This window comes from Xenopus laevis, chromosome 3S (genome assembly GCF_017654675.1).
Source record: "Xenopus laevis strain J_2021 chromosome 3S, Xenopus_laevis_v10.1, whole genome shotgun sequence".
Taxonomy (NCBI): Eukaryota; Metazoa; Chordata; class Amphibia; order Anura; family Pipidae; genus Xenopus; species Xenopus laevis.
The window spans coordinates 33,805,089-33,821,804 of NC_054376.1; positions in this window are offsets into that span (position 1 = coordinate 33,805,089).

Consider the following 16,716-nt stretch of genomic DNA (forward strand, 5'->3'; position numbering starts at 1 on the left):
AGTCCACAAGGAGACAGTTATAAATGAGAATGTGGTTCTCCAGAAATGCTATAATGAAGCTGAAGCTATCATGTATATGTATAGTCTTGAATCAAAGTCCTCATGGGAAACAGCGTGCCCACCCCACCCCAAGCTGATAACCCAATGCCTTTCAATTTCAATCTCAAATGAGAAAACTGCAGCTCCATCCTTGCATTCTGTTTCCCAACTGACAGCTACTGAAATCATTTTTTAGTCAAGAAAGATTTGTCTAGCTGATTAAATGGCTGCTTTTGGAATCAAAGGCTTCTCTACTCGTCGTGCAAACACCTCACCTTCAAACAGTGCGTGACAGATGCCTAGGGTTTAGAATACATTCGGCAAAAGCAACAAACACAATTGAACCTGCCTTACATTACCATCAATAGATATGTTTGAGTGTATCGAAACATTAGGGGGCACATTTACTTAGTTTGAGTGAAGGAATAGAGGAAAAAATAGTTAGAATTTCAATTGGTTTTTTTGGCTACTTCAACCATCAAATGGGCTACTTCGACCTTCGACTACGACCTTCGACTTCAAATCGAACGATTCAAACTAAAAATCGTCCGACTATTCGACTATTCGATAGTCGAAGTACTGTCTCTTTAAAAAATTCTTCGACCCCCTAGTTCGCCACCTAAAACCTACCGAGGCCAACGTTAGCCTATCGGGAAGGTCCCCATAGGCTTCCTAACAAATTTCTGATCGAAGGAATATCCTTCGATTGATGGATTTAATAGTTCGATCGTACGATTATTCCTTCGATCGTTCGATCGTAGGAATATCGGTAAATCCTTCGACTTCGATATTCGAAAGATTTCATTTAGACGGTCGAATATCGAGGGTTAATTAACCCTCGATATTCGACCCTAGGTAAATGTGCCCCTAGGTGTGTTGCATGAAGGAGCTCTACGTATGAGCTTATATGTATGTCTCTGAACAGATTTGCATTCTGTGTTTAAAAAAATATATATTTTCACTCCAGAAGATTCATTATTATTGTTAATAAATGGTAACAGTTTAAGGGTAACAGTCATAAAACCCTTTTGCCCTTGTACAATTGTGTTGCAGGTGCAACGGACACCAGACACGACCACAAAGATCACCTCGATGACATATAAATCACTGACAGTCACAAGCTGCAGTTGACAAGGACATTAAGGGGCCGATTCATCAAGAGTCGAATATCGAGGGTTAATTAACCCTCGATATTCTACTAGGAACTAAAATCGTTCGACTTCGAATATCGAAGTTTAACGATTTAGCGCAAATCCTTCGATCGTTCGATCGAACGATTAAATCCTTTGAATCGAACGATTCGAAGGATTTTAATCCAACGATCGAAGGAATATCCTTCGATCAAAAAAACTCAGGCAAGCCTATGGGGACCTTCCCCATAGGCTAACATTGAGTTCGGTAGCTTTTAGCTGCCGAACTAGGGGGTCGAAGTTTTTCTTAAAGAGACAGTACTTCGACTATCGAATGGTCGAATAGTCGAACGATTTTTAGTTCGAATCGTTCGATTCGTAGTCGAAGTCGTAGTCGAAGGTCGAAGTAGCCCATTCGATGGTCGAAGTAGCCCAAAAAACACTTTGAAATTCGAAGTTTTTTAATTCGAATCCTTCACTCGAGCTTTGTAAATGTGCCCCTAAGGGATCAGGGAAAGGGACATTCAAAGTAAAACTATGTTTTTCTACAAGTTCTGAAGATTTAATGAAAGTAACTCTTCTATGGGGCTGGGATTTCCTTATAAGTAGAGCACTGTTACATTGCAACCATGTCTCTCTCGCTTAAATGCTGTGAAAGTAAAAAGAAAAGGTGTCAGTGGTTCTTAACCATGAACCATGAGAACAAAAGAGTACTCCCTTGGTAAACTAAGGGGGCGTGATTTTTTTGCGGTGTCCGTTTTGACGATGAAAAGCCAAAAAGTTGCGTAAAAAGGACGCAATTCTTTCACGATTATTATGCCCCAAAGCTGTTCTAAGTCCAAATTCGAAAATCTAAAACTTCCTGAATTCATGTAAACATGACAGACATCTATAGCCAATTAATTGGTAAATTGTCATCAGATGATATGAAAGAGGTCCTGGGCTCAAGGCAGGTGAGGAATTTAAAGTCACTTACTCTTAGGGGGTTATTTATTGAAGTCCAATTTGAGTTTTAAAAGGTAAAAACCACAATTTTTTCATAAAAATAAAACCTCTAATTTTTTTAGATTTATTTAGCCCAGACGCTGTTAAAAGTGGACAAGAGTTTGGTCAAAGTGGTTTAAAGAAAGAGTTTGGTCGAAGTGGTTTTAAGAAAAGTGAGACATTTTCTGATTTTAGTAAATAACCCCCTTATTGTTTTCTTTATTTAATCATCCTATTCTTAAAGGACGTATTAATCTTAAAATAAAAAAAAAATCCCGTCAAAATCTGCTATACTTTATTTACAATGGTTTCATGAAATAACCCTAGAAAATGATTGACTGAGTTTCAGAAACACGTGATATATTCTGGAATATTTCCTGTCTGTTACGGGCTGTCATATATTGACTAATATTCTATTGTGTCCTTGGCCATCATCCAAGAATTCCATGAGAATGGAATGGAATTGGATGTGGAGCCCACTACCGTCTGTAACATATATTGCTTATATTAGGTAGACACAGTAGCTATATTGTGTTGCTTTATTTTACTATACGTCTATGTTTTTTCTGAGTTCCTATTAATATCCCATGACACTTCTGGACCCTTGTTAGGATGTCACACTTTGCTCATGGTTGAACTTCAAGAGAGCGTTATCATTCATAAATATTTTAATGGCCACAAACTCCTCATGAATGATTGATTCCGAGCAGTTCAATGACCTTTTCTGCAGAAGCCCTTTATTAAAATTAAAATGAAGCCATAGAAAACCTGGACATTAATTGTTAATATCAGAGGAGCTGTGGCTGCAAAATTGGATAGCGAGAGTGGACAGGCCGAAGTGAATTAAGTCTGATGCTCTTTAGAAATGACTTTGGGAGCTACATCTAAGTTATTATTAGGTGATAAAACAAAGTGGCACTTTCATCAAATAAGTACCATCTTGGTCCACCTAACCCAACAGATTTGATTTTTTTTACTCTGAGGGCTATAAATGTTATTAATGGTTGAATCAATTCTCATTATTATGATATATTTTATAAATAACACACTATTCTCAATCTCTTAACAAATATGAGGTAATTCCACATTCACCCTTGTACTCACTATTATTTTAACCTTATGCGTCAATGTTTATACTTATTAGAGGGAATAGCTTGTATGTAATAGCTTCACTCACACTCACTAATACAGGTATTGGACTTGGTATACAAATTCCCATAACCTGGGACTTTCTGGATAAGGGGTCTTCCTGTAATTTGGATCTCTATATGTTATGTTTACAAAAAATAAATTAAACCCAAGAGGATTGTTTTGCCTCCAATAAGCATTCATTACAGTCATATGAAAACGTTTGTGAACCCCTCTCAGCCTGCTACTTTCAGCAAAAAGATAACAGTGGCATGTCTTTCATTTCCCAGGAAAATCTGAGTACTGGGGTGTTTTCTGAACAAAGATTTTTTAGTGAAGCAGTATTCAGTTGTATGGAATTAAATAGAGATGCACCGAATCCACTATTTTGGATTCGGCCGAACCCCGGAATCCTTTGTGAAAGATTCGGCCGAATACCGAAGCGAATCTGAACCATAATTTGCATATGCAAATTAGGGGTGGGAAGGGGAAAAACATTTTACTTCCTTGTTTTGTGTCCAAAAGTCACGCAATTTCCCTCCCCGCCCCTAATTTGCATATGCAAATGACTGACATTCAAACTGGGCTTTTAGTTGTATTTAGGAGAGCATTCTCCACAGTACTTACCCTAACTAGCCTTCAGGCTAAGCATCCCCCACCACAGATCAAGGAACCAGCCCTTCAGGTTTTTGAATTATTGGTCTTTTGTGATTTTAAGTTATTTGTAAAATATTTTATTGCTAATATACCCTAAACATACTTCTAGTAATACAAAGAGATCATGCAGGGGCTGCTAATACATTGTTTAGTTTAAAGTAATTTTGTAGCATTTATTTCTAAAGGCAGCATGTCATGCCTTGGTTTTGCTGGGGTTTTTTAAATGGACAACCCCAAAGAGCTCTGATTAAAACCTGAGGCCAGGGTTCTATGGTGGAATCTATCATTAGACACCTACAGGTAAGTGTCCAAGCATTACACTATGAACCTTTATCTATGTAGCATCTTTTTTCTTCTAATTTTCCAGAAAATCCCCTCTGGATAGACCCTTTGTTATTAAAGACGATAACAACTAACTATTTGCAGTTCAAAGCAAAATTTGTAAAACTCCAATCAATTTTTACAAATTAAAGCAAAGACTTGTCTCCTTTATTGATTTGTTTTGAGCTTACAATGGAGTATTTTGCATGTGCTGAGTGGGAAAACCCATACAATCCCTCTGAATTAAAGTGATTGGTTTGGCAGTTTTACATTTGGTATTCAAGGCAAGCATGATTACGGTTTTGTTTGCTTTTATAACATTGATCTGCAGTTTGAGTCACAGCCAATTTTCTTATAAGTACTTATAGCTATTCACCTTTTTATGCATTGGAATCGATTCCTCTGTGCTGGAAAAGGATGGATTTGAATCTATAAGAAGGTGTAATTCTCATGGAAATACATGCAATAAACTAAGAGAAAATGATTTGTTAAGAGTGATGGTCAGCTCAATACTTAGTGAGATGTTCTCCCCATCACCAAAAAAAAAACCAAAATATACTGGACACAAGCAAAATTAATTTGATATTTAACTATCTGGACTGAGATAACTAATCTCATCCCATCCCTTTTAAAGAAAATAATTAATATGCTAAGTGCATAGTACCCGCATGTAGGCCACTGATATCAAACCATAACAGAATCCATGATGGGGAGCTCCTGTGACAAATGCAAAAGCCTGGATCATTACTGTTATTGAGATGCTGAGCCCTTAGGGGCAAATTCACTAACCTCCGAAAATTTGCCAGTGACGACTTCGCTCACTGTGCAACACTTCGCCAAGCGTAGATTCGCCAGAACAACAATAATTCACTAAAATCCGAAGTTGAGTCCAGGGTGCTGAACAATGGCAAGTTGCACTAGCATTACTGCACCAAGCAAATCGAAGTTGCGCTAGCGTTGCCTAATTTGCATATGGCGGAAAGTTCAATGGACGTACAGTATATGTTGCAGCAAATACATTACACTACAGAAGCCCGGAAAACCTTAATAAAATAAAATTGTTATATTGCCCTACACATGAGCCCAGTGTATAGTTTATGTGCCACATGTTAGGAAAATGTAGGGGGGAATCCGGTTACCCCCAAAAAATGTTACACTCTTTTTCAGCCTATCACCCTGAAAAAAGAAAAGACGCCAAGCGTTTTTGGGACTTAGAAAATTTACTATTTCCTTAGGAAAAAAATATTTTTTAGGAAGTCCTATCTACGCTATTGCACTTTGCCTGGTCTGAGGTGGTGAAGGCAAGTCTGGGGCAAGAGGTAACGTTCAGTAAAATCAGCATCTTAGTGAATTTGCGTAGTTACGTCCATTCACCAGAGCGCAAATTCGTCAGTCGTTAGAGAGCTAGAGTCTATCTCCTTCTTTAACAGTTACGCCAGCGACCATTAGTAAATCGGCCGAAGTACTGAAATTACGTTATGCTGGCGAATTTTCGCCTGCGTTAGTTACTTCGCCCTTTAGTAAATTTGCCCCTGTGTATGTAAAATATGGCGTTTCTAGTCGCTTGAGTCAATATGCTGGCAGTAACACCCACGGTACTAATCCTTCTGTTTCTCTCAGCGAGCTTCTGTCTGCTCTACTAAGTGCGCTCAGTCTGATTCTAACTCCTAGTGAAATATTACAAGATGTAATATCTCTCTAAATAATCACATCTACTCTTCTTACTGAGGTCTCCTACTTCAGGCTCTTTAGCACCATCCGTCTACTGTATCAGGTTTGGTCAAAAGAGAAAAAGAACCTCACGCTGCCTCCTCTTTAAAAGACTGACCCATGACACTCCTGGCCAATAAAAAACTCCTAGGGCCTCAAAAGAGAATAAACTCCCTTATCTAAATAGAACCAGATCAATTCTGGGGTAAACAATTAAAGGAGAACTAAACCCTAAAAATGAATATGGCTAGAAATGACATATTTTACATACTTAGCATACAAAACCAGCCTAAGGGTTCAGAATCTCTATAATAGTAATGATCTAGGACTTTCCAGTTGTCACAGGAGCTCGCCATCTTGGATTCTGTTAGAAGTGTCTGTATAACTCATATGCATAGTGGACTCTGAGGTCTATGACTCTGATGGCTCTACAAGGTTGATTATTAAATTCTGATGCTAATTGAACTGGTTTCAGATTTGCCATGTACTGATAATATGTATTAAGTACTAATCAGCCTTATATTGTGACATTTATATTCTATGTGTACTGTATATTGTGAGTAGGTCCCTAAGCTCAGTAAGTGACAGCAGCACAGAGCATGTGCAGCGAATCAGCAAAAAAGAAGATGGGGAGCTACTGGGGCATCTTTGGAGACACAGGTCTTCACTGCTAAAGGGCTGTGGTTGCCTTGGGCTGGTACAGAAGCCCAAAACATAATGTACAACATTTCTTCCCTAATTTGTAGATTTAGTTCTTTAAGGGGACTTTGCTAAGTAAAGTTAAGAAAACCCTTTAACCCCCAATATGTATAATAGCCCTAGTTAAACCACAAACCAGTTTTATGCAAATATCTCTAAAGACAACTACACAATTTATACAGAGTAATGAACTTTTTACTTATTACACCGCACAGGCCAAACAAGTAGTATTTGTGTGGATTACACCAAAACATGTCAGCAATAAGGAACATATCACCTAGCAGAGAATGGCCTCAGTCTATGTCCATTTCTCAAAACCCTGTGGGACCTGGCTCTTTTTGGCCCCGTTTGCCCAGACCCGCTCCCTGCATTTCTTCTGCTTACCTCCCTCCCTGACCCTGGTCACTCTGATGCGCTGAAAAAAGTATGCATGTGTGCTTGGGGGGTGGCAGTGTCAGAAAGGACTTTACGGCTGGGGTGCCCAAGGGTTGGTGTGAGGGGCCCCTGATGCTGCAGGGCCTGTGTGCCCTGGGCCCCCTGCATATGCAACCTACATTCTGACCTCATGATATTTCTTAAAGGAAAACTATACCCCCCGAACAATGTAGGTCTCTATAAAAATATATTGCATAAAACAGTTTATAAGTAAAACCCTGCTTCATGTAAATAAACCATTTTCATAATAATATACTTTTTTAGTAGTATGTGCCATTGGGTAATCATAAATAGAAAATTACCTTCTGTGGTCAGTTTGGAAGCTGTCATACCCTGACCACACTAAACACTGCATCATCTACAGCCAGGCTTTACGATATAATCGTATATGTTCGGACACTGCTGAAAGGAATCACCACCTCAAAACACTCAAAGCAGACTTCGTCAACAGGGGCTACAACCCTTTGATTGTACATTCATACAGCCACCAGTATTCCCAGAAGACAACTTCTACAGTATAAACAAAAGCCTGAAATAAATCGGGGGTCACATACAATCCACAACTAAGGACCCACAGAAAAATAGCCAGAGATCCACAGGGTACACTTCATAAGGATGAGAGGCTCAGTAGCATATTCTCAGACCCACCACTCCTAGCATTCAGACAACCTTCCAATCTAAAGACACCAATAACAAGAAGTGCCTTATTGCCCCCCATGAGAAATGTATACTAATAAAATACCAATTCAGGACACATTAGAGGAATACAGCATCCATGGCCACTACACCTGTCCTTCTTCCAATGTAGTGTACTTAATACAATGCACTAAATGCATAACAGGGGACTGTATATACAGTAGACTGAGCAAAGTCGAATAAAGAGAAATACACAACACCGCTTCATAAAAAAAACTGGACACACCAATAGGAAATCATTTTAATGACCCTCATCACTCCATAAAGGATTTAAGAATTTTGGTTTTTAAGGGCAATTTTAAAACAGATAATGAAATAAAAGTGTGGGAATACAAACTAATGGGAACTTATTATTTGAAGAAGGGACTTGGGGGTCCGTTTACTAAAGCGCGGTAAAAATATGCTCACAAAATATAGACAAATTTGTCGGCAAATATGTTTTCACCAGTTTACTAACCTGCTGTAAATATAAATTTGCAAATTTTCTTGCGCAAGAATATGTTTTCGCCAGTTATCGCATTTGCTGAAAGCAACGCTACGTACACATCAATGTACAAAAGACAAAATGAACGCCAGAATATTCTCAAAATGTTAACGCTATCTATATAGTAGCGGTAATTTATTTTCACCAGAATTCTGAAGGGGACAGGTAATATCCCATAACACCTTGTTTTACCCATCATTCTGTTTCTGTTGCCATTCCTGACAAGAGAAGAAAGAAGTGACAGGATAATCAAAGATGTTTTGGATTATTCTTTTGTCTACTGCTACAGCAGCTTTTTCAGCTGAAAGACGATTTATTATGGCTAGGAGGGACCAAAGGCTTCTTCAGCCTAGATTAAACTACACTTGTTTATGAATTTTATTTATATGATTCTATTGGCAGGGGGTAAGTCGTGTGACTGGATGTATTGAAATGTGGATTTATATGATGCATACATGTTTGATTGGGTGAAATCTGTTTACTGTGTTGTTGACAATATCTATAAAGTTTAGCAGTTTTAAAGGTACATATCTGCCCATGAATCATGCCATAATAAATACCATAAAACAAGACTATTTTGTAGCATAAATATTTGCAAACTTAATTTGTCGCCAGAAAATTTGCAACTCGCTAAAATTACCGCTAACGTAAACTGGTTCGCCAACGTAGTTACCGCGAGTGATTGCAATGACTTCTGAGCGAATCGCTGTTTAAACGTAGTCACTGCAAATATGCTGACGGGAAAATATTCACAGTGATAACATGTGGAAACATATCGTCAAATTTGCTGTGCTTTCGTAAACGGACCTCTAAAACTGGGCCTTAGTTTTATGGCTAATTATGTTGACTAAGAAAGGCCTGCACCAGGTCAGGAATACGCGGATCTGCACTAAAAGATCATACGGAATTTCTTCTTCTTGGAATTCAGCCCTAATTTATATTCAGTCTTAAACTGGGGCTTTAACTATCCTTTAATAGTTACATATTTATAATTTATTGAGTTCCTATGTATGGAAAAGTTGTACCAGTGGACATTTTGTACATACGGATCAAATTCTTGAAAATCGTGCCTTTTTCTGTTCCAGCAGCTACAGGGTTTATAAAACATGACCCTAAGTCTGACACTTTCAAATAGCAATGAGCATCTGACAGGATTATTAACTGCTGCTGTTTTGTCAGTAAAAGTTTCTAATAGATGATTTGCTCTGAGGTGGAGCTGATTGCTTGAACTGGAAAATTGAGCAACAGCCAATTGAATTAAATTGAATTTAGTGGTTTAGTGTGCAGCGAGGTGAGCACCATGCAGAATGCCAGAGAAGCCTGCAGGTCTTTTCAGTGTAGGCTCCCCACTCAGAAGGAGAAATAAAAGAAGGGAATGGGCTGGGGACGCATCAAGCTTCTCATATGGTTATTGCTCATCTTTTTGTAAAACTACAGTTATGCAGCAGGAGCAATTGGGTTTAAGTATAAAAGTATAAAATAAGAAAGTCACATTGAAAGCAATTTCATGTACACAGCACACATTCTTCAATCTAAATTGCTAGTGTAGAGTGTGCCATTGCTTTCAATGTGACTTCTTATTTTGTGTGATCTCCTACATTTGTTTTGGTGGTACAGCAACTGTCCAAAAGGGACATTTAAGGTTATAAGGGATGTTTTTCTGCAGACTTTTTTTTAGGAACTAATAAAAAAATGTGTATTATGACGTATGTTATAACTAGTCCGAATTAATGGAATTGTTCAGTCTAAAAATAAAAACTGGGTAAATAGATAGGCTGTGCAAAATAAAAAATGTTTTCAATATAGTAAGTAAGCCAAAAATGTAATGTATAAAGGCTGGAGTGACTGGATGTCTAACATAAACAGAACATTTCTTCCTGCTTTGCCGCTCTCTTGGTTTCCACTGATTGGTTACCAGGCACAGGGGTGCTTCGCCAATGAGGCGAGTTGAGGCTGTCGTCTCAGGAGGCAGCGCCCCACTAGGTACCAGGGGCAGCAAAAATGCTGCTCCTGGTACTTTAAGAGCGAATTTCCGGGGGAGGGGGGCAGCAGAAACTGCTGCTGCCTCAGGCGGCGGAGGGGCCAGGATCGCCCCTGACCAGGCAGTAACAGTATCAGTGACTTGAGGGGGGGCCACATGGGTCATAGCTGTTGCTCTTGAATCTGAGTTGAATGCTGAGGATCAATTGCAAACTCACTGAACAATTATGTCCCATGTGGGCCCCCTTCAAGTCGCTGACTAGCTCAAAGTAAGAGAGCTGAAAAGCAGGAAGTTGGGTTCTGTTCTGTTATGTTAGACATCTGCATACTCTAGCCTTTATAAATTGCTTTTTTGGCTAACTAATTATATTACAAGCATTTTTTATTTTGCACAGTCTATGAATTTATGCAGTTTTTAAAAACTGTTCCTTTAAGACTTTCTAGTTTTTTTAAAGAAATGATCCAAATGTATGTTATAACTACTCTTTGCTAGTCAGAATGAAGACTTTCCAGTCTATGCTCTTCTCCTAAATGATATTCAAATGTTACTTTCTTTTTTTTTTAGTTTCGTTTTGTTCAGTAATACAAACTATGTTTTTGTGTGTGCATAAGTCTTAGTTCCCTATTAAGTGAGCAATTTTCTAAGATTAGCAAATTTCCTCTTCCCCATAAAGGCACGTGTATGGGTTCAAGTGTGGTATGTAGTGGTATGTAGTGTAGTGTAGTGTAGTGCTATTTTGGACCATGTTGTTTACCTACAATGCAGCTCTGTCCCTCATAATTCCAGCTTAATTGCTACGGTGAGGGGGAGATGTGCCTGTTCACTTGCTTCTGTTGCATCAAAATGTGCCACCTCTGAGATGATGGAAGCTCCAGGGTTCCCCAGAAGGCACACTTATTGCAATTCCCAACAGGAGACTAGAAGGATGCACCAGCTCCAAGTGCAACTATGTGAAAGTGGACTTTAACTCACCTATTTTTTTCATGAATAGCACTGCTAATTGATAAAGGACAGTTCTCTATGACTTCTAAATGACCCTGGTAGCTTTTAGATGGCAACGTTTGATATTAGTGGGGTTTTTTTTTTAAAGGTTTTACACAATGAAAAAATTACAAATTTTTCAGGGTTTTGAGTAATTGGTATAATACACAACTGTTAGCTCTAAAAAATATGATTCATGGAAACAAACTAAATACAAACATTAATACATTTATAGTATTAGATAAGTGTAGTATTTGATATTGTTACCAGTCCACCAGAGATAATTTAAAAAAATCATATTTTTAAGAAATTGGCAACATGGAAAGCTTTTTTACTATTGAAAAAAGTTGTGGCTAGGAGGTTCTCTAAATATGTAGGGCATGTCATCGAAAAATGCATGTGATTTTGCCTTACCATTGACTCCAATGCAATTCGACTAATTTTGATGCCAGTTTGCAAATGTTGACACAAAGCAAAACATCACAGATTTGGACTTTGTTGAACAAATCTGTGATGTTTTGCTTTGTGTCAAAATTTGCAAACGGGCATCAAAATTAGTCGAATTGCATTGGAGTCAATGGTAAGGCAAAATCACATGCATTTTTCGATGACATGCCCTACATATTTAGAGAACCTCCTAGCCACAACTTTTTTCAATAGTAAAAAAGCTTTCCATGTTGCCAATTTCTTAAAAATATGATTTTTTTAAATTATCTCTGGTGGACTGGTAACAATATCAAATACTAAACTTATCTAATACTATAAATGTATTAATGTTTGTATTTAGTTTGTTTCCATGAATCATATTTTTTAGAGCTTGGAGAAGTGAAAATGGGAGAAATTCCCTCAACACTAATCATAGCCAGAGATACAATTGGCCTGCAGAGGGGCAGTGTGAACCTATATACACATTTGTGTATAAACACATTGATATATTTGTGTGTTGCTTTTACATTTACTAACTTACCTGCAATTAACTGACTTGGTTTAAATGAGGTAATGCATTTTTTCAATTGAATTGTTTAGATTCTATATTTAATTTACTGCAATGTTGTTAATTTTAAAGGGCACCTTTCACCCTAAAATAGTTAACCACCGCCAAAGGTGTTGGCTAATAGAGCCCCCACTCTGGTTGGGGGAAGCAGTAGGTTTTTTTTTCTAAGTTGTCCCGCCCTGTGGACACCCTGTGCAAGTGCCATGTTGGGAAGTGCACATACGCATGGTGAACGTCTAACGTAGCCCCTCATAATCTGACGTTACATGTGCATGTGTGTGACCCAACATGGCAACTCGTGTTGCGAGTTCCCTTCCAGTATGGGTGTCCTAGCACTGGTGGGGCCAATTTAAAAAAAAAACTACTGTTTCTCTAAATCGGAGTGTAAGCTCTAACAGCTCACACCCTTAGAGGGGGACTATTTTAGGGTAACTTTTAAGGTGAGTTTTAGCTTCTTTAAAGTAAATTAACAAAACCACCATTGCTGCCAATATAGGACTGCCACCAGTGCTAAAGGGGTTCACTGGCCCAAAAATCACCCATTTGAGCATTTTCGCAAAAAGGTGATCGACGGTTGGCATTAAACAATAAATGGTGGCTTTGATGGTTTCAGGCATTTCTCTGCAGACCAAAGTATGCCAGCTGAAATGAGAGAGAAATATATTCTCAACAATAAAATACATCAAAGCAATATCAGGTCATATTTTAATGAATGTGTATGAATGAAGTGCAAAGTATTCCTGAGTTCAAGGATGTTTCAGAACTTGATTCTTCAGCTTTGAGAATCCCTAGGAACCAGCTGTGACATGATAAATTGATGTTACTTTGTATAATAAACACTAGTAGTCAGCCACAAATAATTTCACAATACAGATAGTAATCATTGTATTTTGTATGGAAGGTCGGTTTCTTAACATATGTGAGGCTTTATACCTATGCATTTATTTATGCACATATCACTATAATACAAAACACGTTGGGCATTGTCGTGTCTACTAATAAACTAGATCATTTATTTTAAACAGACCATTATAGATTATCGGACATTGGGCTCCATTCAATTCAATGCACTTAATGGGAGATGATGAAAATATGAATCCACAATGTGACCTTATTTATTAATAAAAAAGCACAATTTAATTGTATATCGAAATATTCCTTTTTTTTTTTTGCTTTCTCTAGGCTTGCAGTTCCCGAAATGATTTGGAGGGCTTAGCTGAATGGGAATCACGGTTTGCCCACCCCCCAGATGACAAATGGGATTGGGACAGGCTGTCTGACAAACCCCTCGGTTGTTCCCACCCCCCATCCACTGGGGGAGGGGTGTTGGGTGAGATTTCCTGCCAGTTCAAAATGGCATAAGGGAAACCAGAAGTTATCACAAAATACTATTCACAATAAGCAGTTTCAGGTTGAAATTCGAAAAGTAAACATTCACATTACTTTTAATTGGCCGCATAGCGGAACCACAAAAAGTTGCACTTACCACACTAAGGGGGTTATTTATCAAAGTTTATCTCAATATTTTCTGCTACAAACTCCGATCAAATCTGCTCTGGTTTTTATGCTTATTTATTATTAGGGATGTAGCGAACGTCGGAAAAAAAGTTCGCGAACATATTCGCGAACTTGCGCAAAAATGCGAGCGGTTCGCGAACGGTTCGCGAACCCCATAGACTTCAATGGGAAGGCGAACTTTAACATCTAGAAAAGACATTTCTGGCCAGAAAAATGATTTTAAAGTTGTTTAAAGGGTGCAACGACCTGGACAGTGGCATGCCAGAGGGGGATCAAGGGCAAAAATGTATCTGAAAAATCTGCCTGTGTGTGCTTGGAAGAGATAGTGTAGGGGGAGAGCTGTTAGTGATTTCAGGGACAGATGATAGTAAGCTTGCTGGCTAGTAATCTGCTTGATACTGCTCTGTATTGGAGGGACAGAAGTCTGCAGGGATTTGAGGGACATTTTAGCTTAGGTAGCTTTGCTGGCTAGTAATCTACTGTTCTCTTTAAACAACTGCCATACGTTGACCTTGTAGGCATTGTTTGCCCAGTTTTTTTGGACGCAGCCACTGAAGCACAGTTGCCAGAAAAAATATGCCATATAAATGCTGAAAATAGTAATTTTTCGCCATACGTTGACCTTGTAGACATTGTTTGCCCAGTTTTTTTGGACGCAGCCACTGAAGCACAGTTGCCAGAAAAATTATGCCATATAAATGCTGAAAATATAAATTTTTTTGGTTGCAGCCACTGAAGCACAGAGGCCAGAAAAATTATGCCATATAAATGCAGAAAATATGCATTTTTTTGGTCGCAGCCACTGAAGCACAGTTGCCAGAATAATTATGCCATATAAATGCTGAAAATATAAATTTTTTTGGTTGCAGCCACTGAAGCACAGAGGCCAGAAAAATAATGCCATATAAATGCAGAAAATATGCATTTTTTTGGTCGCAGCCACTGAAGCACAGTTGCCAGAAAAAATATGCCATATAAATGCTGAAAATAGTCATTTTTTGCCATATACGTTGAGTCAACGTATGGCAAAAAATTACTATTTTCAGCATTTATATGGCATATTTTTTCTGGCCTCTGTGCTTCAGTGGCTGCGGCCAAAAAAACTGGGCAAACAATGCCTACAAGGTCAACGTCGTTGACCTTGTAGGCATTGTTTGCCCAGTTTTTTTGGCCGCAGCCACTGAAGCACAGAGGCCAGAAAAAATATGCCATATAAATGCTGAAAATAGTAATTTTTTTGGTCGCAGCCACTGAAGCACAGTTGCCAGAAAAATTATGCCATATAAATGCTGAAAATATAAATTTTTTTGGTTGCAGCCACTGAAGCACAGAGGCCAGAAAAATTATGCCATATAAATGCTGAAAATATAAATTTTTTTGGTTGCAGCCACTGAAGCACAGAGGCCAGAAAAATTATGCCATATAAATGCAGAAAATATGCATTTTTTTGGTCGCAGCCACTGAAGCACAGTTGCCAGAAAAATTATGCCATATAAATGCAGAAAATATGCATTTTTTTGGACGCAGCCACTGAAGCACAGTTGCCAGAAAAAATATGCCATATAAATGCTGAAAATAGTCATTTTTTGCCATACGTTGACCTTGTAGACATTGTTTGCCCAGTTTTTTTGGTTGCAGCCACTGAAGCACAGAGGCCAGAAAAAATTAAACCAGTAGGGTTTGCACCCTAGTTTGTAACGGTGGCGGAGGGAGGAGGAGGACGCTAAAGGACAGCTGTGTGTGGAGTCATGAGGCTTGAAGAGAAGGACAGCTGCATAGAAGTCAGAACAAGTCTTCCGGCGTGCAGTAACCCTCCGAGATCCACCCCTCATTCATTTTAATAAAGGTCAGGTAATCGACACTTTTGTGACCTAGGCGAGTTCTCTTCTCAGTTACAATCCCTCCTGCTGCACTGAAGGTCCTTTCTGAGAGCACACTTGAGGCTGGGCAAGACAAGAGGTTCATGGCAAATTGTGACAGCTCTGGCCACAGATCAAGCCTGCGCACCCAGTAGTCCAGGGGTTCATCGCTCCTCAGAGTGTCGATATCTGCAGTTAATGCCAGGTAGTCCGCTACCTGCCGGTCGAGGCGTTCTTTGAGGGTGGATCCAGAAGGGTTGTGGCGCTGCCTTGGACAGAAAAACATTTGCATGTCTGACGTTACAGACTGGCCAAAGGGCTTTGTCCTTGCAGGTGTGCTCGTGGCAGGATTACTGGCACCTCTGCCCCTGGAATGTTGATGAGTTCCTGAAGTGACATCACCCTTAAAAGCATTGTACAACATGTTTTGCAGGCTGGTTTGTAAATGCCGCATCTTTTCGGACTTGTGGTATGTTGGTAACATTTCTGACACTTTATGCTTGTACCGAGGGTCTAGTAGCGTTGCGACCCAGTACAGGTCCTTCTCCTTAAGCCTCTTGATACGGGGGTCCTTCAACAGGCATGACAGCATGAAAGACCCCATTCTCACAAGGTTGGATGCAGAGCTATCCATCTCCGCTTCCTCATTATCAAGGACTGCATCATCCACGGTCTCCTCCCCCCAGCCACGTACAAGACCAGGGGTCCCCAAAAGGTCACCACTAGCCCCCTGGGAAGCCTGCTCCTGTTGGTCCTCCTCCTCCTCCTCCACAAAGCCACCTTCCTCCTCTGACTCCACTTCTGGCACCTCTCCCTGCGTTGCAGCAGGTGCCTGGGTTCGTTCTGGTGATTCCGACCAGAAATCGTGCGCTTCCAGCTCCTCGTCACGCTGGTCTACAGCCTCATCTGTCACTCGTCGCACGGCACGCTCCAGGAAGAAAGCGAAGGGTATTAGGTCGCTGATGGTGCCTTCGGTGCGACTGACCATATTTGTCACCTCTTCAAAAGGTCGCATGAGCCTGCAGGCATCGCGCATAAGCACCCAGTAACGGGGGAAAAAAATCCCCAGCTGTGCAGATCCAGTCCTACCACCCAGTTCA